We start from the raw sequence: 26,872 nt of genomic DNA, 5'->3' as shown, positions 1-26,872 counted from the left end.
CTTAGCACACACTCCTTTTATTGCATTCGAAATCAGACTGGTTACAATGTATGAAGAAAATAATATTAAACTTACGTAAAATATAATGTACTATGAAACTCCAACGCTTAGCAAAAACATTTTGTGTTGTGAAACTGTTTCTCTTAAAAACCGTGACATTTTAACAATGTAATGTTAAAATGCTACACAGGTGGAAATAATATGTACAACCGAAAGCAGCTTTTATGCATCAAGAAAACAGAATTGAAATGGTTTAATTATCATAAACACAGAGTATGATTTTTTGTATCATAGGACTAAAGCATTAATTAAAAGATGAGAAATTTTATTTGAAAATACATTTTATGGAATGAATAGGATTATCTTAAACCTGATTTCATTGACCGAGCAAACCGTGGTTTGAAGTACATTATATTGTGAGAATTTCACTAGTTTGTCTTACAACTAATATAAGAAAACTCAAAGGTATGTTGAGTGTGTTACAATGTTAATAGAAATCCAAGGTTATGATGCGTTGCCTGTTATTATGACCCTATATTTGAAATTGGGGTTTTCATTATAAAAGACTGAGTCACCTTCCCAGTATTAACCCTTGTGTAGGATTTTGCCTTGAGTATGCAGGCTATGGACTCAAAAATTACCAATTCTGGATGGAAGAGGAGAGTTGAAAGTGGCCTTAGTCATCAATTAAAAAGGAAATTAGTAGATTGACAACACACCCAATTACTCTGGTGCAAGTGACAGTTGGTCAAATGACCAACTCTACCCCCAACTTTCTCCCCAAAAGAAAACCAAAAGTAACAGATTAAGAAAGAAAGTAAGGTACAACGTTACCAGCTAATCTCTGTTCAAGAGATTTGGTCAGTGTAAGAGCATCTCCTGAACACAACCAGTAGCAACAACAGCAAGTAAATTGTTCTCCATTATTTTTTGCCTAGTATCCTTCCTCTGACGCAGTTCAAGTATTCGTTGGCTTTAAACTTCGCCTGGCAACACGTTTCATCTGGCTGGCAAGAGCCGAAGTCGTCCCTACTTTGACAAGCGGCTATGCATTCGTGGGAATCTCGAGCATAGGCCGCGCGGAAAGCGATTGGATCAGGATCACGTGTGGGTTGTGGTGGGGGTGCCAAGTTTGGCCTTCGAAACAGCACCCAAAGGGCCAGATTGACGTTTGAAGCAAGGTATGATAGCACCTCCTGTTGATAAAAGGAGAGAAGAAGAATTTAGAATTCTTTTGTCATGTTTCTGTAGACTTCGTACATGATCGATGATAATATTTCTGAGTTTACTGTTGTTGAATGTGAAAATCTTACTTTTGCAGTAACATTCTAAGCAATCATTTCTGAATTGTAGTTAACCATATATGATAACGTGCATGGATGCGATTACTAAAATGGTGTTAAGTTGGATATTGCGTCATAATAGTGTGAGAACAAATCTGACATTCACTCGTAAGATAATATCTGGTGCATGAAATAATGACTATAAAAATGATGATTGCTTAACAAAGACACACTTTCATACCAGCAACTTCTCCCAGTAGGACCAGGGAAAGCAGAGCTACGAGGCTAACTTGAAGAAACCTCATTATGGTCGATTAGCACCTCGAAGCGACCTGCGAGAGAGAAATAGAACGAGAACGTTGTAATATTCTTCTATTTATGGTGTTTTTCGTAATTTTAGAAACAACAAGATAGTTTTTAAGTAGACCATGGATTCACATTTCTAGACCCATACTTGGCTCGTCACAAATCTAGACCTAATAGGGTCGTCTGAATGATTTGTTCTTAAATGAGATGCAAAAATTGAAGCAGTATAAAATTAGAGAAGATGGACAGCAAGCTTAGAGTAGGAAAAAGGGAGGAGTTGAAATTGAAATAGTGGACAGAGAGCAGTGGAGCTGGGGGTCGATTAGGTGATCCCATGGGCCTAATTTACCTGTGATTCCTGTTATGGTAAGTAAGTTTCGTGAGAAACAGTCATCCACGTCACAACTAATTTTGATTATTAAGTATTGTATTTGTTATTTCTAGAGATTTCGCGTTTTTATTTAGTTCGTAGGCTATTTTCCAACTCATCTTCTTGCATATTGACTCCATTAACTTCCGTGCCTCTGCATGTATTTGTGGTCGATTGTTCCTACAATTTATGGTCCAGATGTTCTTTGTACTCTCTCTCTCTCTCTCTCTCTCTCTCTCTCTCTCTCTCTCTCTCTCTCTCTCTCTCTCTCTCTCCAGGTGGTGATTCCAGAGATAACGTCATTATAGACCGTAGCTTTATAATATGTGCAAGTCATTAAGAGACTTGAGTCATAGCTAAAACTGTCCCTGAGTCCCAAGTCATGTTTGCCTTTTATGGCGTGAACATTGTGGGGTTTGCATACAAATGAAGGTTAAATTTGCTCAATAAATAAAAGAATGTTTGATGAACAGAAAGACCAGGGGTCAATGGTAGTGGTAGTAACTCTAGTCAGTAAACTTTTTTATATATATATATATATATATATATATATATATATATATATATATATATATATATATATATATATATATATATATATATATAAATCTCACTAGTAATTTTGCTCTTCCGGTTTTAGATTCACACGTTTTATGTGCATCTTCAACATGTCTTACACGTATCTTTCACATCTTGAAGAACCGGTAAGTCTAGGCCACCAGTAACTAGGAGAAAAAAGCTCTCCTTGCGTGAACGCGTAAATAAGCAAACTCTTTCACATTTTTCCTGAATCATTAACCTTCTAATACACATTATCACAACGCCATATGTATTGAGGATTATCCTTACGTTGTTTACAAAAACGGAAACACTTCTACACGACTTGATTTTGAGGATAACAATGTAAGCACTAAACAGATCGAATATGAGTCTGGTTATAACCGCTTACACATAAAAGCTTATAATTCTAACTGCACATGTTCCGTTACAAGGCAGGATTTCTTAGAATGAGTGGCTTCACTAATTTTAAAAAGGTCCTGTTGTCCTCCTTACCTAAGTGGAGAAGAGCAATACTGTAAGACGTTTGTTCTTAACTGCAGGAATCCTTTGGCGTTCGCCACTAGACTGGGAAAGACGAGGGCGAATCGAGTGGTCTTATACTGCTTAATCGTCTCTTCAGGTTCAAGGACAAAGAGGATGTAGCTTCTGCAATTGGTGGCTGTTAAAAGGAGGGAGTGGGATGTGGAAGAGTTGTTTAGAGCTTCTCAGAGTTTGCTTTAAGTATGTTCTTTTGTACTTTGCATATATGTACACACGCACAAACATTATATATCCTTTTAAATATGTATCGAATGTGTGTATGCTTGTAAAAAATAGATATACTCGTATATTTATTAACTGATAAATATAAGAGAAACTTGTGATCGTATTCATAAAAAAGACTAAGAAATATTCAGTTGCTCTACGAAATTTTCTTCATACATATTGAAAATGTGAAATTAATCAAATAACGGTTGATTTCATAAATGTGGCGTTGCGGCTACCAAGGTCACTGATACAGATTGCTACATGATACTAATATTCTTCAATAATAAGCAATTCTTGTCTTCCATTTGCATGTTTCATTATTATGGAAGTTTTCTACTCATGGATATCATCGTTTAACCAGCAACTATAGGTCTAGAGAGTGGCAGTGACTGATGGCTCAGCCGTCTCAAGGGCCACCCTCTGTAGAACTACACTGCCCTTTTCAGTATGAGCAAGTTCTTTAATTTCGAGTTTCCATAAGTCAATAACGAGTGGTGCTTTCTTGCCATAACTGTTCAACTAAGCAAATGTAGTTATATTTATAAGCAAATGTTTTCGTTGTTGTCTTATGCTGAACAATTTTTGCTATTAAAATAAAATAAAAAATTCATTGGTATCTTTCAAACTTTCACACCGGTGGTTTGAGCATTACCTTGATGAGGTCCACATCTGTCTAATGAACTGCTGAATGACGCATTTGAGACAAAAAAACATCATATACTTTTGATTATAGTATCTATAAAAATATGTTCGTCTTACATAGCTTGTTATCTTGGCAATATTCGACAAAATGCGATGATTCATAGGCATATCTCGTGTTGTGAATGACGCTATGCTGTCGAATGAACACCTTAATATTCCTTGGAAGCTTGAATTTCAAAGTCGATGGCCCCTGTGGCCTTGTTCTATATGCATGTAGTTCATCCTCTGAATAATAATAATAGTAATATACGCAAAGATGATATTGAACAATGGTATTTTTTATTCATCGAGCAATTAAGAAGTAAAATATGCAGACCATATGGAGAGTAATGAGAAATATATGAGAATCGCCACTTTTCCCTTCTCTGTTACACTGCAATCTTCAAGCAGTTTAAATTCGGGAATCTTATGCATTACGTCACTGGTTGACAATTCGCTCGTCTGTACGTTAGTTGTGTCTGTGTTGTGTGCATCTTCAATTTACGGTTTACAGATTTTATAACAAATATTACAGAGGGATGAATAAATTTGTTTGTATTTAGCATTTCCCAACGTTTTGTGAGAGAGAGAGAGAGAGAGAGAGAGAGAGAGAGAGAGAGAGAAAAGAGAGTGTCGTTAGTTAGTGCTTTGGTTGTTGGAAGAGGGATGAGGTTGTTACTTTGTTTACGGTGCTGTCTGTCTGTGGAAATGTCGAGGGAGTTTTTTTTCGGTTTTGAGTGAGTCTTGAGCTGAGTTCCAAGGCGGACATTGATGGTGGATTATTGTATGTTTCGTGAGTCGTGTGTTTTCTGTTACTTGATTTTGGGATGTCATTGTTGTCTGTGCATGTGTCTCTTTCTTTTGCTCGTTTTCTTTTGGTTGAAAGTCTGTTTTTCGGTTTTGCTTGTGTAATTTTGTCTACTGTGTTGGCGAAAACTTATACCTTCATCCATCTCCCAGCAACCGAGGATCAGAGTGAGTATTGTATGTGGTTATATGTTCTGTGTATCTGTGTTGTGTATTGTTTTTGTGTTTTTTTATATTCCGCCACATTATATTTGGCGCCCAACGTGGGGCAGCTGGTGTTGCAGCTGCAATTGAGATTAGTGGCTAGTAGTGTGACTGGAGGAAATGGAAGAGGAATTCGTGAGGTTGAGAGAGGATTTGCGGCTGGCAAAAGAGGAGAATGGGGAAACCTTGTCACTGTATGCTTGTAGGCTGGAGACGTTGGCAAGGAAGAAGTTTGGGGATGGTGAGATAGATGAATGTAAGGAGTTAGTACGGAAGTTGTTAGGGACAGTGCCAGATGGAGTTAGAGAATTTGTGAACTTGAAGCGGAAGGAGAAGAAAAGATGGACGAGTGAAAGGTTGACTTGGGGAGAAATTTTGAAATTGTAGAAGATTATGAGCTTGACAGGGTTATGAAAGAGGGCAGAAGTGTAAGTGTAAGTGTAAGGGCTGGGGAAGATGAGAGAGTGCCAGAGTTTGGAAGCTTTAGGGATGCAGTGTTGAGGGGGCCCAATGAGAATGGCCGATAGTGTAATAGATAGGAGTGTAAGAGCAAGTAATGTGGAGGTGCCAGTGAGGATGAATGGTGGGTTTGTAAGGGAACAACGGGTTGGACAGGTTAGGGATAGTAGTGTACAAAGGGGAAGGTCGGTGAGTGGAAGTCGATAAAGTGTTTTAGATGTGGAAAGGAAGGACATACAAAGAATGAGCGTAGGTGGGCTCTAGGAGCGTGTTTCGGGTGTGGGCAATCGAGGACATTTGGTAAGTGAGTGTACGAAAGATAGGGGTTAAATGCTACAGGTGCGGACAGGTGGGTCATATTGCTAATGGTTGTAGGGTACCTGAGTGAATGTAACATGTGGCAACTGTGGTAAGAATGGGCATTATGCGAGAATGTGTTCAGAACCGAGAGCGAAGTGTGTCGAATGTGGAATGGAAGGGCATGTATCAAGTGTATGTAGACGAAAGAGGGTGACTATGACAGCGAATTGGGGAAACTGAGTGTGAAGGGGGGTTCAAATGGGTGGATCCTCTAGGATGCAAGCGGTGCGTGTGATGCATGTACGTGAGGGGTTGTTGCATGAGCATCAGCAATTGGTTTTGATAGAGTATGGTAGGAAACGTAAGAAAGGGAAGAATAGTGAACGGAATGATCGTAAGTTGTGTGATTGAGTGCCAAAGTGAAAATGAGTGATAAAGCGTGTAATACGGATGAATGGGATGGTATGAATAGAACGTATAGCATATGCGGGTTTGATATAACTGAGTTGACTGAACGTGTAGGGGTGAGTGAACGGTTGGAGGTGAGCGAAAGTGTAAGAGTAAGAGAGCGTAGCAGTGATAGACGAGTGATTGAAAGCATGAATGAATCGTTGCAAGAATTGGAAAGGTCAATGAGCGAATGGGATGGGTTAGTTGAAGAATTGGGGGAGGTATTTGGGAACGAGTTAGAGGGTATAGATGAGATTGTGGATGAAATTGAGAGTGGTAATAGTGAAGAAGATAGCGTGAATCTGAGAGAGAATGGAGGAGAAAATGTAAATCTGAACGTTGCTGGAAGAGAGAACGAGTCTGAGAGAATGATTGCGTGCCCGCGAACGCGTTCTAAAGGACCTGCTAGTGAGCATCCGTGAGTATTGTATGGGGTTATATGTTCTGTGTATCTGTGTTGTGTATTGTTTTTGTGTTTTTTCAAATTCCGCCACATAATATTTGGCGCTTGTTTTTACCTTTTCAACTGGTTTTTCTACACTTTTAGGGGTTCTGATACTGGTGGTGCATCTGTTTGTTGTCGGCCAAATGGATTGTCCTTCGCCGTGTTTAGTACTGGCCCGGGGCGGTTGGGTACCCATACGTTAACAAGTTATTGCACTTGCCGGGCGGATATGAACCGTTCGAAACAGCGTGCTCTGTCTTGTGAAGATCGCGCATGGAAACCCCCTTGTTTGGTGGACTTCAGGGGTTAATTACAGGTTAATTACACTCGAGCGCCAAAATTAAAAGTAAATTCATAATTAGCAACCAAAGAACTGTAGAAAATGTTTAGTTAGAAGGCAGTCGCCTCCGCGCAGCTACTATAAGGGGTAATTCTAAGCCGGTACGACAGTATCAGTGGGTCCCCTGCACCAACTATACAGTTCAAATGTAAATTACAGTTTAGCTACAGCCGACTGGCAAAATGTTACCTTAAAAACTCTTGTAAAGCAAGTAAAATAATATAGAAAACGTCAGCTACCATAGTCTAGCTCGACTGGACACTATTTGAGCTTTAGGTAGGCCTTAAGATAAATAAACGGTAAACAAAGTCGCCATGTTTAAGTTCTGGTAGAGGGTATGGGATCACGTAACCACCAGGGGCCGTATGTTCACTAAGGAGAAACTTCTGAATTCCTCCTGAAACTCCCTTCGCTGTGTTTAGTACTGGCACCTGGGGGTTCAAATGTATTTCACCATGTTCAGTACTAGCCCCTGGCGAATCAAATGCCCCTAAGGAGGTCAGGATACAAACATTATCGTCCAACCCCTCCTTTTTCCTCAGTAAGGTGTCGGCCTGTGTACCAAAAGCTCCCCTTTAAGAGTGCGCATGCGTGGCAGCATTTGAAATAGCAGTAATAGTGAAAGTTTTTGTCTTTGTAACGGCTACCTTTGTCATCTTGTTACTCCTGTGTTTGTGTAATTGGTTTTCTGTCCATGTGGTGCTGTATACAGTAAAGTTTGGTCGCCTTTCACCCCCATGGTCTACCCCACCCAAAACCCCAAATTCCCAATGGGTCCCCTTTTACCGTCGGCTACAGTTCTAAGGTAAATTACAGCTTAACTGCAGCTGAGCGAAAAAATATTAGTTTAGATTCTTGTTCACCAGGTAAAATTCTATAGAGAAACGTCAACTGCCACAGTCTAGCTCGCCGCGGAATGCCGGCTTGGTCCTACCGGTTAGGTTAGTATAGTTCCTTTTATAATATGTTTCCTTAGCCAACCCCTTCTTGAACATGTGGCCCCCATATGCCTTGCGTATGCACGCAAACATTCCAGGCCGGCCTTCATAACAATAACATGTCCGTTCTCACTCCTTGTGTTTTACCCCACCCAAAAACCCCCATTTCCAAAGGGTCCCCGATAAAGATGTGTGGTTAATAATTGACTGCCAATAAACAATACCACCTCCTTCATCAGCAACACTAAAAGTATAAGAAAACTCAATTTCAAGTTTAAATGCGAAGTTCTGGTATGCACGATGTCGCACGGGAGAAATTTGGGGCGTTCAGGGCATGAAAGGCAGCTCAGTGGCCAGGTTAGGGCATGGTGGATTATGTTATTTTAAGGGAAGGTTAGGTCAGGGTGTCTTTAAACTGCACTAGCGTACATCTACAAGCTTTTATATATTCGAAATTTGTGTATAGGCATATGATAACGCCAGAATGGCAGACATTTTTCTTGCGAGATTGAATGTAAATTGCAAATGAACACCATGAGAAACCATCCTTAATTCCAAGTTTTGATTTGCTATTGTAGCCTATCTGATAGCTAACCTAACCTATATCATTTTATGTATTAAGAATATCTGTTTGAGATAAAACATAAGTGGGATTTTATTTCTTTAGGTTAGGTCTCGAGTAGCCAAATGTTCAATGTTACTTGTGAGGCTAAGATGGACTAGGCATATTGTCTTATTTCACAAAACTGAATATTTAGCCTAGGTTTTTCCTTATCCATGTCGTTTAGCATAGCCTTATATAACTATGAAGCTAAGGTAAATTATATTTATGCAATAACAAATGTCACTTGCATGAGGGAAAGGCAGTTAATCCAAATTTATAATGTTCAATACTGGTCATTCCATAGAGAGTACATAGGTCACTTTAGTTAATATCTACAGTAGCTTGATAAAGGATGCCAGCGATTCATAATATTTTCGTGGGTTTTATGTATCTGATGTTTTTAATATTAAATATGAAAGTAATTCAGGCAATTCTTGCTAAGAATGGGTTAGACGTGGCATGCCAATGTTATGTTTTATTTGATTTCGTGTATATGATTTTCCCTCTGTACAAGTGTCACGAATGTAATATTGTGGCCGGTTTTGTTAGACGTTTTAACATTTGACTAGTGTGTATGTATACGTGTGTGTATATATACTGTATATATATACATACATATATATATATAATCTTATATATAGAAATGAATGCTTGTTTATATGTTTGTGGGTATATTTGTTTGTATGTTTGTGCACTATAGAAATCTAAACTGCTTGATTGATCTAGACAAAATTTGGCTCGTGTCCATCATTTGACCCAACTTAGATAATAGGGTAGGTTTCAAACCCGTACCCCATCCCCTTCCCTTTGTAACGTATGTGTTAACCGCTTGACCGATATAGACAAAATTTGGCGTGTGGACATCATTTGACCCTATTTAGATAACAGAGTAGGGTTCAAACCTGTACTCCCTTCCCCCATCCCTCAACCCCCTTCCCTTTGTAACTTTTTTGGGTGAAAATACAGGGATGGATTTAATCTAAGTTTATACAGGGGGCATGGGACCTTACCTGTTGGGGGGGAGGGGGGAGCATGACACTGCAGTGCCTTGGGTGGCAATTTGGAACTTGTCTTCATCGTGGTCCAATGTTGGCTTTCGCTCTGAAGCTCTATTTTCGAATTGTTTAAAATATAAACATCGTCAATTGCAACTCCATATAATGTGTGGAGTTTTGATAATGATATCAGTTTTGTTGACAATGTTATGCTTGCAATAAGAATGTTCTTCATAATGCTATAAGGAAGATAATATAGATTACACATACTTAGTGCACACTCCTTTTATTGCATTCGAAATCAGACTGGTTACAATGTATGAAGAAAATAATATTAAACTTACGTAAAATATAATGTACTATGAAGCTCCAACGCTTAGCAAAAACATTTTATGTGTTGTGAAACTGTTTCACTTAAAAACCGTGACATTTTAACAATGTAAATTTAAAATGTTAAACAGGTGGAAATATGTACAACCGAAAGTAGCTTTTATGCATCAAGAAAACAGAACTGAAATGGTTTAATTATCATAAACACAGAGTATGATTTTTTTAATCATAGGACTAAAGCATTAATTAAAAGATGAGAAATTTTTTTGAAAATACATTTTATGGAATGAATAGGATTATCTTTGATTTCACTGACCGAGCAAACCGTGGTTTTCAGTATATTGAGAATTTCACTAGTTTGTCTTACAATTAATATAAGAAAAAAAAGGTGGTTTGTTACAATGTTAACAGAAATCCAAGGTTACGATTGTGAGAATTTCACTAGTTTGCCTTTGTGTATGAACTGCAGGCTATGCACTAAAAAATTACCAATTCTGGATGGAAGAGGAAAGTTGAAAGTTAGTCATCAATTAAAAGGAAATTAAAGAAAACCAATTAAAGTGAAGTTGGTCAAAGACCAACCCTACCCAACATTTAAGAAAGAAGGAAGTAATGTACAACGCTACCAGCTAATCTCTGTTCAAGAGATTTGGTCAGTGTAAGGCATCTCTTGAACAGAACCAGCAGCAACAACAGCAGTAAATAATTTGTTCTCCATTATTTGTTGCTTATTTTCCTCCTCTGACGCAGTTCAAGTATTCGTTGTCTTTAAACTTCTCCTGGCAACACGTTTCATCTGTCAGGCAAGAGCCGAAGTTTTCCCTAATTTGACAATCGCTTCTGCAGCCGTGGAATCTCGATCGAGGCTCGCATGGGCAACCATTTGAATTGGAGTTTCGGGGGTTGCGGGGGTGACAAGACTGGCCTTCGTAACTGCACCCCAGGGCCCGATTGACGTTTGAAGCGAGGTGTGATAGCACCCCCTGTTGATAAAAGGCGAGAAGAAGAATTTAGAATTCTCTTGTCATGTCTCTGTAAACTTCGTACATGATCGATGAGAATATTAAATTCTGAGTTTACTGTTGTTGAAAGAATCCTAATTTTGAATGTGAAAATCTTACTTTTGCAATGACATTCTAAACAATCATTTCTGAATTGTAGTTAACCATATAACGTGCATGGATGCGATTACTGAAATAGTGTTAAGTTGGATATGACGTCATAATGGTGTGAGAACAAATCTGACTTTCGCTCGTAAGATAATATCTGGTGCATGAAATAATGACTATAAAAATGATGAATGCTTAACAAAGACACTTTTTCATACCAGCAACTTCTTCTCCCAGTAGGACCAGGGAGAGCAGAGCTACGAGGCTGACTTGAAGAAACCTCATTATGGTCGATTAGCACCTCGAAGCGACCATGAGAGAGAAATGGAACGAGAACGTTGTTATATTCTTCTATTTATGGTGTTTTTCGTAATTTTAGAAACAACAAGATAGTTTAAGTAGACAATGGATTCACATTTCTAGACCCATACTTGGCTCGTCACAAATCTAGACCTAATAATGTAGTCTGAATGATTTGTTCGTAAATGAGATGCAAAAATTGAAGCAGTGTGAAATTAGAGAAGATGGACAGCAAGCTTAGGGAGGAAAAAAAAAAAAGGGAGGAGTTGAAATTGAACTAATGGACAGAGAGCAGTGGAGCTGGGGGTCGATTGGGTGATCCCATGGGCCTAATTTACCTGTGATTCCTGTTATGATAAGTAAGTTTCGTGAGAAACAGTCATCCACGTCACAACTAATTATGATTATGAAGTATTGTGTTTAGTTTTTCCAGTTTGTTATTTCTAGAGATTTCGCGTTTTTATTTAGTTCGTAGGCTATTTTCCAACTCATCTTCTTGCATATTGACTCCATTAACTTCCGTGCTTCTGCATGTATTTGTGGTCGATTGTCTTTTGCCTACACTTTATGGTCCAGATGTTCTTTGTACTCTCTCTCTCTCTCTCTCTCTCTCTCTCTCTCTGTCTCTCTGTCTCTCACCACCAAGTGGTGATTCCAGAGATATCGTCATTATAGACCGTAGCTTCATAATATGTGCAAGTCATTCAGAGACTTAAGTCATAGCTAAAACTGTCCCTGAGTCCCAAGTCATGGCTATAGCCATAAATGCCTTTACCTTTTATGGCGTGAACATTGTGGGGTTTGCATACAAATGAAGGTTAAATTTGCTCAATAAATAAAAGAATGTTTGATGAACAGAAAGACCAGGGGTTACTGGTGGTAGTGGTAGTAACTCTAGTCTGTATATATATATATAATATATATATATATATATACATACATATATGTACACACATATATATATGTATATATATATGTATATATATATATATATATATATATATATATATATATATATATATATATATATATATATATATATATATATATATATATATATGTATATATAGCAATTTTCTAGCAATTTTCTTCTTACGGTTTTAGATTCACACGTTTTATGTGCATCTTCAACATGTTTTGCACGTATCTTTCACATCTTGAAGAACCGGTAAGTCTAGGCCGCCTGGAACTAGGAGAAAAAAACTCTCCTTTTGTGAACGCGTAAATAAGCAAACTCTTTCACATTTTTCCTAAATCATTAACCTTCCCATACACATTATCACAACGCCACATGCATTCAGGATTATCCCTACGTTGTTTACAAAAACGATAACACTTCTACACGACTTGATTTTGAGGATAACCATGCAAACACTACACAGATCGAATATAGGTCTGGTTATAACCGCTTACACATGAAAACTTATAATTCTAACTGCACGTTGAGGTAGGATTTCTGAGAATGAGTGGTAATTTTAAAAAGGGTCCGTTGTCGTCCTTACCCAAGTGGAGAAGAGGAATAATGTCTAGGCGTTTGTTCTTAACTGCAGGAATCGTTTGGTGTTCGCGACTGGACTGGGAAAGACGAGGGCGAATCGAGTGGTCTTATACTGCTAATCGTCTCTTCACGTTCAAGGACAAAGAGGATGTAGCTTCTGCGATTGGTGGCTGTTGAAAGGAGGGAGGGGCATGTGGAAGCATTGGCATGGAACTTCCTTTTGAATCCTCCTCTCTCTCTCTCTCTGACTGGAGTTGTTGAGAGCTTCTCGGACTTTGCTTTAAGTATGTGCTTTTGTACTTTACATATATGTACACACACGCAAACAATATACATACATGTAAACATGTATCGAAGTGTGTTTATGCTTGTAAAAAACGGATATACTCGTAAATTTATTAACCGATAAATATATGAAAAACTTATGATCATATTCATAAAAAAGATAACAAATATTCAGTTGCTTTACGAAATTTTCTTCATACATATTGAAAATGTGAAATTATTAATACTGTTATTATTATTATGATGATGATGATTATTAATAAAAAATAACGGTTGATTTCATGAATCTGGCGTTGCAGCTACCAAGGTCACTGATATAAATTGCTACGTGATACTAATATTCTTCAGTAATAAGTTATTCTTGACTTCCATCTGCATGTTTCATTAATATGGAAGGTGTCTGCTCATGGAGATTTGCCATAAGTCATTAACAAGTGCTGTTTTCTTGTCATAACTGTTCAACTAAGCAAATGTAGTTATACTTCATTGTTGTCTTGTGCTGAACGATTTTGTGCTATTAAAATAAAATAAAAAAATTCATTTCTATCTTTCAAATTTTCTCACCGGGAGTATTACCTTGATGAGGTCCACATCTGCCTAATAAATCTACTGAATGACGTATTTGAGACGAAGACATCACATACCTTTGAATTATTGTATCCCTAAAAATATGATCGTCTTACACAGCTTGTTAGCTTGGCAAAATTCGACAAAATGCGATAATTCAAAAGCATATATGGCGTTGTAACTGACGCCATGCTTTCGAATGAAGCGTGAATTTCAAGTCGATGGCCCCTGTGGTGGGCTTGTTCCATATGAATATGGTTCATCCTCTGAATAATAATGATAATAATGGTAATATATGCAAAGATGATATTGGACAATGGTATTTTTTATTCAACGAGTAATTAAGAAGTAAAATATGCAGACCATACGGAGATAAATGAGAAATATATGAGACACGCCATTTTACCCTTCTCTGTTACCTGCAATCTTTAAGCAGTTTCTGGAATCTTGTTCAATTTACGTCACTGGCTAACAATTCGCGTCGCCTGTACGTTAGTTGTGTCTTGTGTGTGTGTTTATTTACAGTTTACAGATATTTGCGTTTGTGATATATGATTGTAGTAGGCCTATAGGCCTAAAGTCCATTTCTACGTTGCAAACCTTCGCTACTGAAAGGTAGTTAAAAGTATGTGTAAGCATATTCCTATATTATATTTGAAGATTTGAGCATTGGGCATTAACTAAGCATGGCCATAATCAGAGTTTAGGTTGTTAGCTTAGAGTAGCCTGGTCCTATAAAAAAAAAAAAAGTAAGATTTGGGTAGGTCTAGAGGAAGTGGCTGTGAGCAACAGCTTATAGGAAACGTTCATAGACTATGGGGATTAGGCCTATGGTAAACTGAAATGACTAAAAGTTGTTACCTTGGAAACTGAGTTATTCTATAGTACTGTGGTTGCTTAACAAGGATTTGCCGTTATTTTTTGGCGGTCGACTGTAATTAAGCCGTAATTAACCTCAGAACTGATATGTTATTGTGAGCTGACCATTCTGGAATGCTATTGCGCATACGCAGTTTTATAGGGGGAGCTTTTGGTAAAAAGTTGACCTCTTAACTTCACCAGGGGGAGACGTCCCAGGCTAAGTAACACCGACTACTAGGTTAGGTTAGTATAGTTTCATTTATAATAGGTTTCCTTAGCCAATCCCTTCTTGAACATGTGGCCCCCGTATGCCTTGCGTATGCACGCAACCATTCCAGGATGGCAGCATAAAAATGACGTGCCCGTTCTCTCTCCCTGTGTTTTACCCAACCCAAACCCCCGCCCCCATTCCCAAAGGGTCCCCGATAAAGATGTGAGGTTAATAATTGATGCCAATAAACAATACCACCTCCTTCATCAGCAACACTTAAAAGTATAGGGAAACTCAATTTCCAAGTTAATAACCCATGCGGAGTTCAGGGCATGGTGGCCTATCGTAGATTATGTTAAGGGAAGGTTAGGTCAGGGTGCCTTTAAACTGACTAGCGTACATCTACAAGCTTTTATATATTCGAAATTTGTGTATAGGCCTATGATAACGCCAGAATGGCAGACATTTTTCTTGCGAGATTGAATGTAAATTGCAAATGAACGCCGTGAAAAACCATCCTTAATTTCAAGTTTTGATTTGCTATGGTAGCCTATCTGATAGCTAACCTAACCTATATCATTTTATGTCTTACGAATATTTGTTTGAGATAAAACACAAGTGGGATTTTATTTCTTTAGGTTAGGCCTAGAGTAGCCAAATGTTCAGTGTTACTTGTGAGGCTAACATGGACTAGCCATAATGTCTTATTTCACAAAACTGAATATTTAGCCTAGGTTTTTCCTTATCCATGTCGTGTAGCATAGCCTTATATAACTAGGAAGCTAAGGTAAATTATATTTATGCAATAACAAATGTCACTTGCATGAGGGAAAGGCGGTTAATCCAAATTTATAATGTTCAATACTGGTCATTCCATAGAGAGTACATAGGTCAGTTTAGTTAATATCTACAGTACCTTGACAAAGGATGCCAGCGATTCATAATATTTTCGTGGGTTTTATGTATCTGATGTTTTTTTGATATTAAATATGAAAGTAATTCAGGCAATTCTTGCTAAGAATGGGTTAGACGTGGCATGCCAATGTTATGTTTTATTTGATTTCGTGTATATGATTTTTCCCTCTGTACAAGTGTCACGAATGTAATATTGTGGCCGGTTTTGTTAGACGTTTTAACATTTGACTAGTGTGTATGTATACGTGTGTGTATATATACTCTATATATATACATACATATATATATAATCTTATATATAGAAATGAATGCTTGTTTATATGTTTGTCGGTATATTTTTTTGTATGTTTGTGCACTATAGAAATCTAAACTGCTTGATTGATCTAGACAAAATTTGGCTCGTGGCCATCATTTGACCCAACTTAGATAATAGGGCAGGTTTCAAACCCGTACCCCCTTCCCCTTCCCTTTGTAACGTATGTGTTAACCGCCTGACCGTTATAGACAAAATTTGGCGTGTGGACATCATTTGACCCTATTTAGATAATAGAGTAGGGTTCAAACCTGTACTCCCTTCCCCATCCCTCCCCCATCCCTTTGTAACTTTTTGGGTGAAAATACAGGGATGGATTTAATCTAAGTTTATACAGGGGCATGGGACCTTACCTGTTGGGGGGGGGGGGGCATGACACTGCAGTGCCATGGGTGGCAATTTGGAACTTGTCTTCATCGTGGTCCAATGTTGGCTTTCGCTCTGAAGCTCTATTTTCGAATTGTTTAAAATATAAACATTGTTTAAAATATCGTCAATTGCAACTCCATATAATGTGTGGAGTTTTGATAATGATATCAGTTTTGTTGACAATGTTATGCTTGCAATAAGAATGTTCTTCATAATGCTATAAGGAAGATAATATAGATTACACATACTTAGCACACACTCCTTTTATTGCATTTGAAATCAGACTGGTTACAATGTATGAAGAAAATAATATTAAACTTACGTAAAATATAATGTACTATGAAACTCCAACGCTTAGCAAAAACATTTTATGTGTTGTGAAACTGTTTCACTTAAAAACCGTGACATTTTAACAATGTAATGTTAAAATGCTACACAGGTGGAAATAATATGTACAACCGAAAGTAGCTTTTATGCATCAAGAAAATAGAACTGAAATGGTTTAATTATCATAAACACAGAGTATGATTTTTTGAATCATAGGACTAAAGCATTAATTAAAAGATGAGAATTTTTTTTCGAAAATACATTTTATGGAATGAATAGGATTATCTTACAGCCGTTTTCATTGACCGAGCAAACCGTGGTTTGAAGTACAGTATATTGTGAGAATTTCACTAGATTGTCTTACAATTAATATAAGAAACCTCAAAGGTATGTTGGGTGTGTTACAATGTTAATAGAAATCCAAGGTTACGATGCCTTGCCAGTTGCTGTGACCCCTATATTAACCTTTGTGTAGGATTTTGATTTACGTATGCAGGCTATTCACTCAAAAATTACCAATTCTGGATGGAAGAGGAAAGTTGAAAGCGGCCTTAGTCATCAATTAAAAGGAAATTAGTAGATTGACAACACACCCAATTACTCTGGTGCAAGTGACAGTTGGTCAAATGACCAACCCTACTCCCAACTTTCTCCCCAAAAGTCACAGAGTAAGTAAGGAAGTAATGTACAACGCTACCAGCTAATCTCTGTTCAAGAGATTTGGTCAGTGTAAGGGCATCTCTTGAACAGAACCAGTAGCAACAACAGTGAGTAAATAATTTGTTCTCCATTATTTGTTGCTTATTTTCCTCCTCTGACGCAGTTCAAGTATTCGTTGGCTTTAAACTTCTCCTGGCAACACGTTTCATCTGCCACGCAAGAGCCGGACTTTTCCCTAATTTGACAATCTCTTCTGCAGCCGTGGGAATCTCGATCGAGGCTCGCCCCAGGAATTGGAGTTTCGGGTGGGGGTGACAAGACTGGCCTTCGTAAATGCTCTCCAGCGCCAGATTGACGTTTGAAGCGAGGTGTGATAGCACCTTCTGTTGATAAAAGGCGAGAAGAAGAATTTAGAATTCTCTTGTCATATCTCTGTAGACTTCGTACATGATCGATGAGAATATTAAATTCTGAGTTTACTGTTGTTGAAAGAATCCTAATTTTGAATGTGAAAATCTTACTTTTGCAATAACATTCTAAGCAATCATTTCTGAATTGTAGTTAACCATATAACGTGCATGGATGCGATTACTAAAATGGTGTTAAGTTGGATATTGCGTCATAATAGTGTGAGCACAAATCTGACATTCCCTCGTAAGATAATATCTGGTGCATGAAATAATGACTATAAAAATGATGAATGCTTAACAAAGACACTTTTTCATACCAGCAACTTCTTCTCCCAGTAGGACCAGGGAGAGCAGAGCTACAAGGCTGACTTGAAGAAACCTCATTATGGTCGATTAGCACCTCGAAGCGACCTGCGGGAGAGAAATGGAACGAGAACGTTGTTATATTCTTCTACTTATGGTGTTTATCGTAATTTTAGAAACAACAAGATAGTTTAAGTAGACAATGGATTCACATTTCTAGACCCATACTTGGCTCGTCACAAATCTAGACCTAATAATGTAGTCTGAATGATTTGTTCGTAAATGAGATGCAAAAATTGAAGCAGTATAAAATTAGAGAAGATGGACAGCAAGCTTAGAGTAGGAAAAAAAGGGAGGAGTTGAAATTGAAATAGTGGACAGAGAGCAGTGGAGCTGGGGGTCGATTAGGTGATCCCATGGGCCTAATTTTCCTGTGATTCCGGTTACGATAAGGAAGTTTCGTGAGAAACAGTCATCCACGTCACAACTAATTATGATTATGAAGTATTGTGTTTAGTTTTTCCAGTTTGTTATTTCTAGAGATTTCGCATTTTTATTTAGTTCGTAGGCTATTTTCCAACTCATCTTCTTGCATATTGACTCCATTAACTTCCGTGCTTCTGCATGTATTTGTGGTCGATTGTCTTTTTCCTACACTTTATGGTCCAGATGTTCTTTGTACTCTCTCTCTGTCTCTCTCTCTCTCTCTCTCTCTCTCTCTGTCTCTCACCACCAAGTGGTGATTCCAGAGATATCGTCGTTATAGACCGTAGCTTCATAATATGTGCAAGTCATTAAGAGACTTAAGTCATAGCTAAAACTGTCCCTGAGTCCCAAGTCATGTTTGCCTTTTATGGCGTGAACATTGTGGGGTTTGCATACAAATGAAGGTTATATTTGCTCAATAAATAAAAGCATGTTTGATGAACAGAAAGACCAGGGGTCACTGGTAGTGGTAGTAACTCTAGTCTGTAATCACACACACACACACACACACACATATATACACACATATATATATATATATATATATATATATATATATATATATATATATATATATATATATCACTAGCAATTTTCTTCTTACGGTTTTAGATTCACACGTTTTATGTGCATCTTCAACATGTCTTACACGTATCTTTCACATCTTGAGGAACTGATAAGTCTACGCCGCCAGAAACTAGGAGAAAAAAGCTCTCCTTGCGTGAACGCGTAAATAAGCAAACCCTTTCACATTTTTCTTAAATCATTAACCTTCCATTGCGCATTATCACAACGCAATATGTATTCAGGATTATCCCTACGTTGTTCACAAAGACGGAACACTTCTACACGACTTGATTTTGAGGCTATCAGTGTAAACACTGCACAAATCGACTATAAGTCTGGTTATAACCGCTTACACGTGAAAACTTATAATTCTAACTGCACGTTCCGTTACAAGGTAGGATTTCTGAGAATGAGTGGTTTCACTAATCCTAAGAGGGTCCTGTTGTCGTCCTTACCTAAGTGGGGAAGAGGAACACTGTATAGGCGTTTGTTCTCCAACTGCAGGAATCTCTTGGTGATCGCGACTGGACTGGGAAAGACGGGGGACGTGTCGAGGGGTCTTATACCCCTTGCTTATACTGCTTAATCGTCTCTTCACGTTCAAGGACAAAGAGGATGCAGCTTCTGCGATTGGTGGCTGTTGAAAGGAGGGAGGGGCATGTGGAAGCATTGGCATGGAACTTCCTTTTGATTCGTCCTCTCTCTCTCTCACTCTCTCTCACTCTCACTCTCACTCTCACTGGAGTTGTTGAGAGCTTCTCGGACTTTGCTTTAAGTATGTGCTTTTGTATTTTACATATATGTGTACACACACATTATATATATACATGTAAACATGTATCGAAGTGTGTGTATGCTTGTAAAAAACGGATATGCTCGTAAATTTATTAACCGATAAATATTTGAAAAACTTATGATCATATTCATAAAAAAAATAACAAATATTCAGTTGCCTTACGAAATATTCTTCATACATATTGAAAATGTGAAATTATTAATACTGTTATTATTATTATGATGATGATGATTATTAATAAAAAATAACGGTTGATTTCATGAATCTGGCGTTGCAGCTACCAAGGTCACTGATATAAATTGCTACGTGATACTAATATTCTTCAGTAATAAGTTATTCTTGACTTCCATCTGCATGTTTCATTAATATGGAAGGTGTCTGCTCATGGAGATTTGCCATAAGTCATTAACAAGTGCTGTTTTCTTGTCATAACTGTTCAACTAAGCAAATGTAGTTATACTTCATTGTTGTCTTGTGCTGAACGATTTTGTGCTATTAAAATAAAATAAAAAAATTCATTTCTATCTTTCAAATTTTCTCACCGGGAGTATTACCTTGATGAGGTCCACATCTGCCTAATAAATCTACTGAATGACGTATTTGAGACGAAGACATCACATACCTTTGAATTATTGTATCCCTAAAAATATGATCGTCTTACACAGCTTGTTAGCTTGGCAAAATTCGACAAATGCGATAATTCAAAAGCATATATGGCGTTGTAACTGACGCCATGCTTTCGAATGAAGCTTGAATTTCAAGTCGATGGCCCCTGTGGTGGGCTTGTTCCATATGAATATGGTTCATCCTCTGAATAATAATGATAATAATGGTAATATATGCAAAGATGATATTGGACAATGGTATTTTTTATTCAACGAGTAATTAAGAAGTAAAATATGCAGACCATACGGAGATAAATGAGAAATATATGAGACACGCCATTTTACCCTTCTCTGTTACCTGCAATCTTTAAGCAGTTTCTGGAATCTTGTTCAATTTACGTCACTGGCTAACAATTCGCGTCGCCTGTACGTTAGTTGTGTCTTATGTGTGTGTTTATTTACAGTTTACAGATATTTGCGTTTGTGATATATGATTGTAGTAGGCCTATAGGCCTAAAGTCCATTTCTACGTTGCAAACCTTCACTACTGAAAGGTAGTTAAAAGTATGTGTAAGCATATTCCTATATTTTATTTGAAGATTTGAGCATTGGGCATTAACTAAGCATGGCCATAATCAGAGTTTAGGTTGTTAGTTTAGAGTAGCCTGGTCCTATAAAAATAAAAGGTAAGATTTGGGTAGGCCTAGAGGAAGTGGCTGTGAGCAACAGCTTATAGGAAACGTTCATAGACTATGGGGATTAGGCCTATGGTAAACTGAAATGACTAAAAGTTGTTACCTTGGAAACTGAGTTATTCTATAGTACTGTGGTTGCTTAACAAGGATTTGCCGTTATTTTTTGGCGGTCGACTGTAATTAAGCCGTAATTAACCTCAGAACTGATATGTTATTGTGAGCTGACCATTCTGGAATGCTATTGCGCATACGCAGTTTTATAGGGGGAGCTTTTGGTAAAAAGTTGACCTCTTAACTTCACCAGGGGCAGACGTCCCAGGCTAAGTAACACCGACTACTAGGTTAGGTTAGTACAGTTTCATTTATAATAGGTTTCCTTAGCCAATCCCTTCTTGAACATGTGGCCCCCGTATGCCTTGCGTATGCACGCAACCATTCCAGGGTGGCAGCATAAAAATGACGTGTCCGTTCTTACTCCCTGTGTTTTACCTCACCCAAACCCGCCCCCCATTCCCAAAGGGTCCCCGATAAAGATGTGAGGTTAATAATTGACTGCCAATAAACAATACCACCTCCTTCATCAGCAGCACTTAAAAGTATAGGGAAACTCAATTTCCAAGTTAAACCAATCGGAGTTCAGGGCATGGTGGCCTATCGTAGATTATGTTAAGGGAAGGTTAGGTCAGGGTGCCTTTAAACTGACTAGCGTACATCTACAAGCTTTTATATATTCGAAATTTGTGTATAGGCCTATGATAACGCCAGAATGGCAGACATTTTTCTTGCGAGATTGAATGTAAATTGCAAATGAACACCATGAAAAACCATCCTTAATTCCAAGTTTTGAATTGCTATTGTAGCCTATCTGATAGCTAACCTAACCTATATAATTTTATGTCTTAAGAATATCTGTTTGAGATAAAACACAAGTGGAATTTTATTTCGTTAGGTTAGGCCTAGAGTAGCCAAATGTTCAGTGTTACTTGTGAGGCTAACATGGACTAGCCATAATGTCTTATTTCACAAAACTGAATATTTAGCCTAGGTTTTTCCTTATCCATGTCGTTTAGCATAGCCTTATATAACTAGGAAGCTAAGGTAAATTATATTTATGCAATAACAAATGTCACTTGCATGAGGGAAAGGTAGTTAATCCAAATTTATAATGTTCAATACTGGTCATTCCATAAGAGAGTACATAGGTCAGTTTAGTTAATATCTACAGTAGCTTGACAAAGGATGCCAGCGATTCATAATATTTTCGTGGGTTTTATGTATCTGATGTTTTTTTAATATTAAATATGAAAGTAATTCAGGCAATTCTTGCTAAGAATGGGTTAGACGTGGCATGCCAATGTTATGTTTTATTTGATTTCGTGTTGGCTATATGATTTTTCCCTCTGTACAAGTGTCACGAATGTAATATTGTGGCCGGTTTTGTTAGAGGTTTTAACATTTGACTAGTGTGTATGTATATGTGTGTATATACTGTATATATACATATATATATAATCATATATAAAAATGAATGCTTGTTTATATGTTTGTGGGTATATTTGTTTGTATGTTTGTGCACTATAGAAATCTAAACTGCTTCATTGATCTAGACAAACTTTGGCTCGTGGCCATCATTTGACCCAACTTAGATAATAGGGTAGGTTTCAAACCCTTACCCCCTTCCCCTTCCCTTTGTAACGTATGTGTTAACCGCTTGACCGATATAGACAAAATTTGGCGTGTGGACATCATTTGACCCTATTTAGATAATAGAGTAGGATTCAAACCTGTACTCACTTCCCCCATCCCTCAACCCCCTTCCCTTTGTAACTTTTTGGGTGAAAATACAGGGATGGATTTAATCTAAGTTTATACAGGGGGCATGGGACCTTACCTGTTGGGGAGGGGAGCATGACACTGCAGTGCCTTGGGTGGCAATTTGGAACTTGTCTTCATCGTGGTCCAATGTTGGCTTTCGCTCTGAAGCTCTATTTTCGAATTGTTTAAAATATAAACATCTTCAATTGCAACTCCATATAATGTGTGGAGTTTTGATAATGATATCAGTTTTGTTGACAATGTTATGCTTGCAATAAGAATGTTCTTCATAATGCTATAAGGAAGATAATATAGATTACACATACTTAGCACACACTCCTTTTATTGCATTCGAAATCAGACTGGTTAAAATGTATGAAGAAAATAATATTAAACTTACGTAAAATATAATGTATTGTGAAACTCCAACGCTTAGCAAAAACATTTTATGTGTTGTGAAACTGTTTCATTTAAAAACCGTGACATTTTAACAATGTAAATTTAAAATGTTAAACAGGTGGAAATATGTACAACCGAAAGTAGCTTTTATGCATCAAGAAAATAGAACTGAAATGGTTTAATTATCATAAACACAGAGTATGATTTTTTGAATCATAGGACTAAAGCATTAATTAAAAGATGAGAATTTTTTTTCGAAAATACATTTTATGGAATGAATAGGATTATCTTAAACCTGATTTCACTGACCGAGCAAACCGTGGTTTGAAGTACAGTATATTGTAAGAATTTCACTAGTTTGTCTTACAACTAATATAAGAAAACTCAAGGGTATGTTGGGTGTGTTACAATGTTAATAGAAATCCAAGGTTACGATGCCTTGCCAGTTGCTGTGACCCTATATTAACCTTTGTGTAGGATTTTGATTTACGTATGCAGGCTATGCACTCAAAAATTACCAATTCTGGATGGAAGAGGAAAGTTGAAAGCGGCCTTAGTCATCAATTAAAAAGGAAATTAGTAGATTGACAACACACCCAATTACTCTGGTGCAAGTGACAGTTGGTCAAATGACCAACCCTACCCCCAACTTTCTCCCCAAAAGTAACAGAGTAAGTAAGGAAGTAATGTACAACGCTACCAGCTAATCTCTGTTCAAGAGATTTGGTCAGTGTAAGGGCATCTCTTGAACAGAACCAGTAGCAACAACAGTGAGTAAATAATTTGTTCTCCATTATTTGTTGCCTAGTGTCCCTCCTCTGACGCAGTTCAAGTATTCGTTGGCTTTAAACTTCTCCTGGCAACACGTTTCATTTGCCACGCAAGAGCCGAACTTTTCCCTAATTTGACAATCGCCTCTGCAGCCGTGGGAATCTCGATTGAGGGTCGCCCCACCACCTACAGGTTGGCGTGGGGGTGACAAGACTGGCCTTCGTAACTGCTCTCCAGCGCCAGATTGACGTTTGAAGCGAGGTGTGATAGCACCTTCTGTTGATAAAAGGCGAGAAGAAGAATTTAGAATTCTTTTGTCATATCTCTGTAGACTTCGTACATGATCGATGAGAATATTAAATTCTGAGTTTACTGTTGTTGAAAGAATCCTAATTTTGAATGTGAAAACCTTACTTTTGCAATAACATTCTAAGTAATCATTTCTGAATTGTAGTTAACTATATAACGCGCATGGATGCGATTACTAAAATGGTGTTAAGTTGGATATTGCGTCATAATGGTGTGAGCACAAACCTGACATTCTCTCGTAAGATAATATCTGGTGCATGAAATAATGACTATAAAAATGATGAATGCTTAACAAAGACACTTTTTCATACCAGCAACTTCTTCTCCCAGTAGGACCAGGGAGAGCAGAGCTACAAGGCTGACTTGAAGAAACCTCATTATGGTCGATTAGCACCTCGAAGGGACCTGCGAGAGAGAAATGGAACGAGAACGTTGTTATATTCTTCTACTTATGGTGTTTATCGTAATTTTAGAAACAACAAGATAGTTTAAGTAGACAATGGATTCACATTTCTAGACCCATATTTTGGCTCGTCACAAATCTAGACCTAATAATGTAGTCTGAATGATTTGTTCGTAAATGAGATGCAAAAATTGAAGCAGTGTGAAATTAGAGAAGATGGACAGCAAGTTTAGAGTAGGAAAAAAAGGGAGGAGTTGAAATTGAACTAATGGACAGAGAGCAGTGGAGCTGGGGGTCGATTGGCTGATCCCATGGGCCTAATTTACCTGTGATTCCTGTTATGATAAGTAAGTTTCGTGAGAAACAGTCATCCACGTCACAACTAATTATGATTATGAAGTATTGTGTTTAGTTTTTCCAGTTTGTTATTTCTAGAGATTTCGCGTTTTTATTTAGTTCGTAGGCTATTTTCCAACTCATCTTCTTGCATATTGACTCCATTAACTTCCGTGCTTCTGCATGTATTTGTGGTCAATTGTCTTTTTCCTACACTTTATGGTCCAGATGTTCTTTGTACTCTCTCTCTCTCTCTGTCTCTCTCTCTCTGTCTCTCACCACCAAGTGGTGATTCCAGAGATAACGTCATTATAGACCGTAGCTTTATAATATGTGCAAGTGATTCAGAGACTTAAGTCATAGCTAAAACTGTCCCTGAGTCCCAAGTCATGGCTATAGCCATAAATGCCTTTACCTTTTATGGCGTGAACATTGTGGGGTTTGCATACAAATGAAGGTTAAATTTGCTCAATAAATAAAAGAATGTTTGATGAACAGAAAGACCAGGGGTTACTGGTAGCGGTAGTAACTCTAGTCAGTAATATATATATATATATATATATATATATATATATATATATATATATATATATATATATATATATACTAGCAATTTTCTTCTTACGGTTTTAGATTCACACGTTTTATGTGCATCTTCAACATGTTTTGCACGTATCTTTCACATCTTGAAGAACCGGTAAGTCTAGGCCACCAGGAACTAGGAGAAAAACTCTCGTTTTGTGAACGCGTAAATAAGCAAACTCTTTCACATTTTTCCTAAATCATTAACCTTCCCATACACATTATCACAACGCCACATGCATTCAGGATTATCCCTACGTTGTTTACAAAAACGATAACACTTCTACACGACTTGATTTTGAGGATAACCATGCAAACACTACACAGATCGAATATAGATCTGGTTATAACCGCTTACACATGAAAGCTTATAATTCTAACTGCACAATGAGTGGCTTCAGTAATTTTAAAAAAGTCACGTTGTCGTCCTTACCCAAGTGGAGAAGAGGAATAATGTCTAGGCGTTTGTTCTTAACTGCAGGAATCGTTTGGTGTTCGCGACTGGACTGGGAAAGACGAGGGCGAATCGAGTGGTCTTATACTGCTAATCGTCTCTTCACGTTCAAGGACAAAGAGGACGTAGCTTCTGCGATTGGTGGCTGTTGAAAGGAGGGAGGGGCATGTGGAAGCATTGGCATGGAACTTCCTTTTGAATCGTCCTCTCTCTCTCTCTCTCTCTCTCTCTCTCTCTCTCTCTCTCTCTCTCTGACTGGAGTTGTTGAGAGCTTCTCGGACTTTGCTTTAAGTATGTGCTTTTGTATTTTACATATATGTATACACACACATTATATATATACATGTAAACATGTATCGAAGTGTGTGTATATGTAAAAAGTAGATGTATATTTATTAATCGATGAATATATGAAAAACTTATGATCATATTCATAAAAAACTATCCAGCTGACGTCATCCTTCAGCGTGCTGCCATCCCCCTCGAGTTGGCCGCCGAAGGATCAGCCGCCGTCATCCTTCAACCCGCTACCGAACTCCTCGAGTTCCCGCCGGCCGGCGCCGCCCTTCAGCCTCCTACCCGCCCCAAGCCCAAGCCCTTCGCGCCCATTCCAATTGTCAGCAAGATAATTTCCGCATGAATGCCTTGCTTGAGGGGGGGAGTATTGTAAGAGACCTCATTGCGCCGATCGCGGTCTCTTTTGAGC

General features: G+C 37.8%; 3 long non-coding RNA genes across 3 annotated transcripts; all 3 read right to left on the bottom strand.

The window, feature by feature from the left end:
• Positions 1–3,163, bottom strand: LOC136852961 (uncharacterized). Its single transcript, XR_010857283.1, has 3 exons — positions 3,013–3,163; positions 1,525–1,615; positions 1–1,196 (listed from the first exon to the last, which is right to left on the bottom strand). It is a non-coding gene; the product is annotated as an uncharacterized lncRNA (long non-coding RNA).
• A 13,333-nt stretch (positions 3,164–16,496) lies between these two features.
• LOC136852958 (uncharacterized) lies at positions 16,497–19,728 on the bottom strand. Its single transcript, XR_010857280.1, has 3 exons — positions 19,457–19,728; positions 17,963–18,056; positions 16,497–17,618 (listed from the first exon to the last, which is right to left on the bottom strand). It is a non-coding gene; the product is annotated as an uncharacterized lncRNA (long non-coding RNA).
• Positions 19,729–23,238: 3,510 nt separating this feature from the next.
• LOC136852959 (uncharacterized) lies at positions 23,239–26,279 on the bottom strand. The gene is made up of 3 exons (XR_010857281.1): positions 26,146–26,279; positions 24,703–24,796; positions 23,239–24,358 (listed from the first exon to the last, which is right to left on the bottom strand). It is a non-coding gene; the product is annotated as an uncharacterized lncRNA (long non-coding RNA).
• Between the last annotated feature and the right edge of the window lie 593 nt (positions 26,280–26,872).

This window comes from Macrobrachium rosenbergii, chromosome 26 (assembly GCF_040412425.1).
Source record: "Macrobrachium rosenbergii isolate ZJJX-2024 chromosome 26, ASM4041242v1, whole genome shotgun sequence".
NCBI lineage: Eukaryota > Metazoa > Arthropoda > Malacostraca > Decapoda > Palaemonidae > Macrobrachium > Macrobrachium rosenbergii.
Note: the sequence above shows the minus strand (reverse complement) of the source record. Positions and strands in the feature narration are given on the sequence as shown.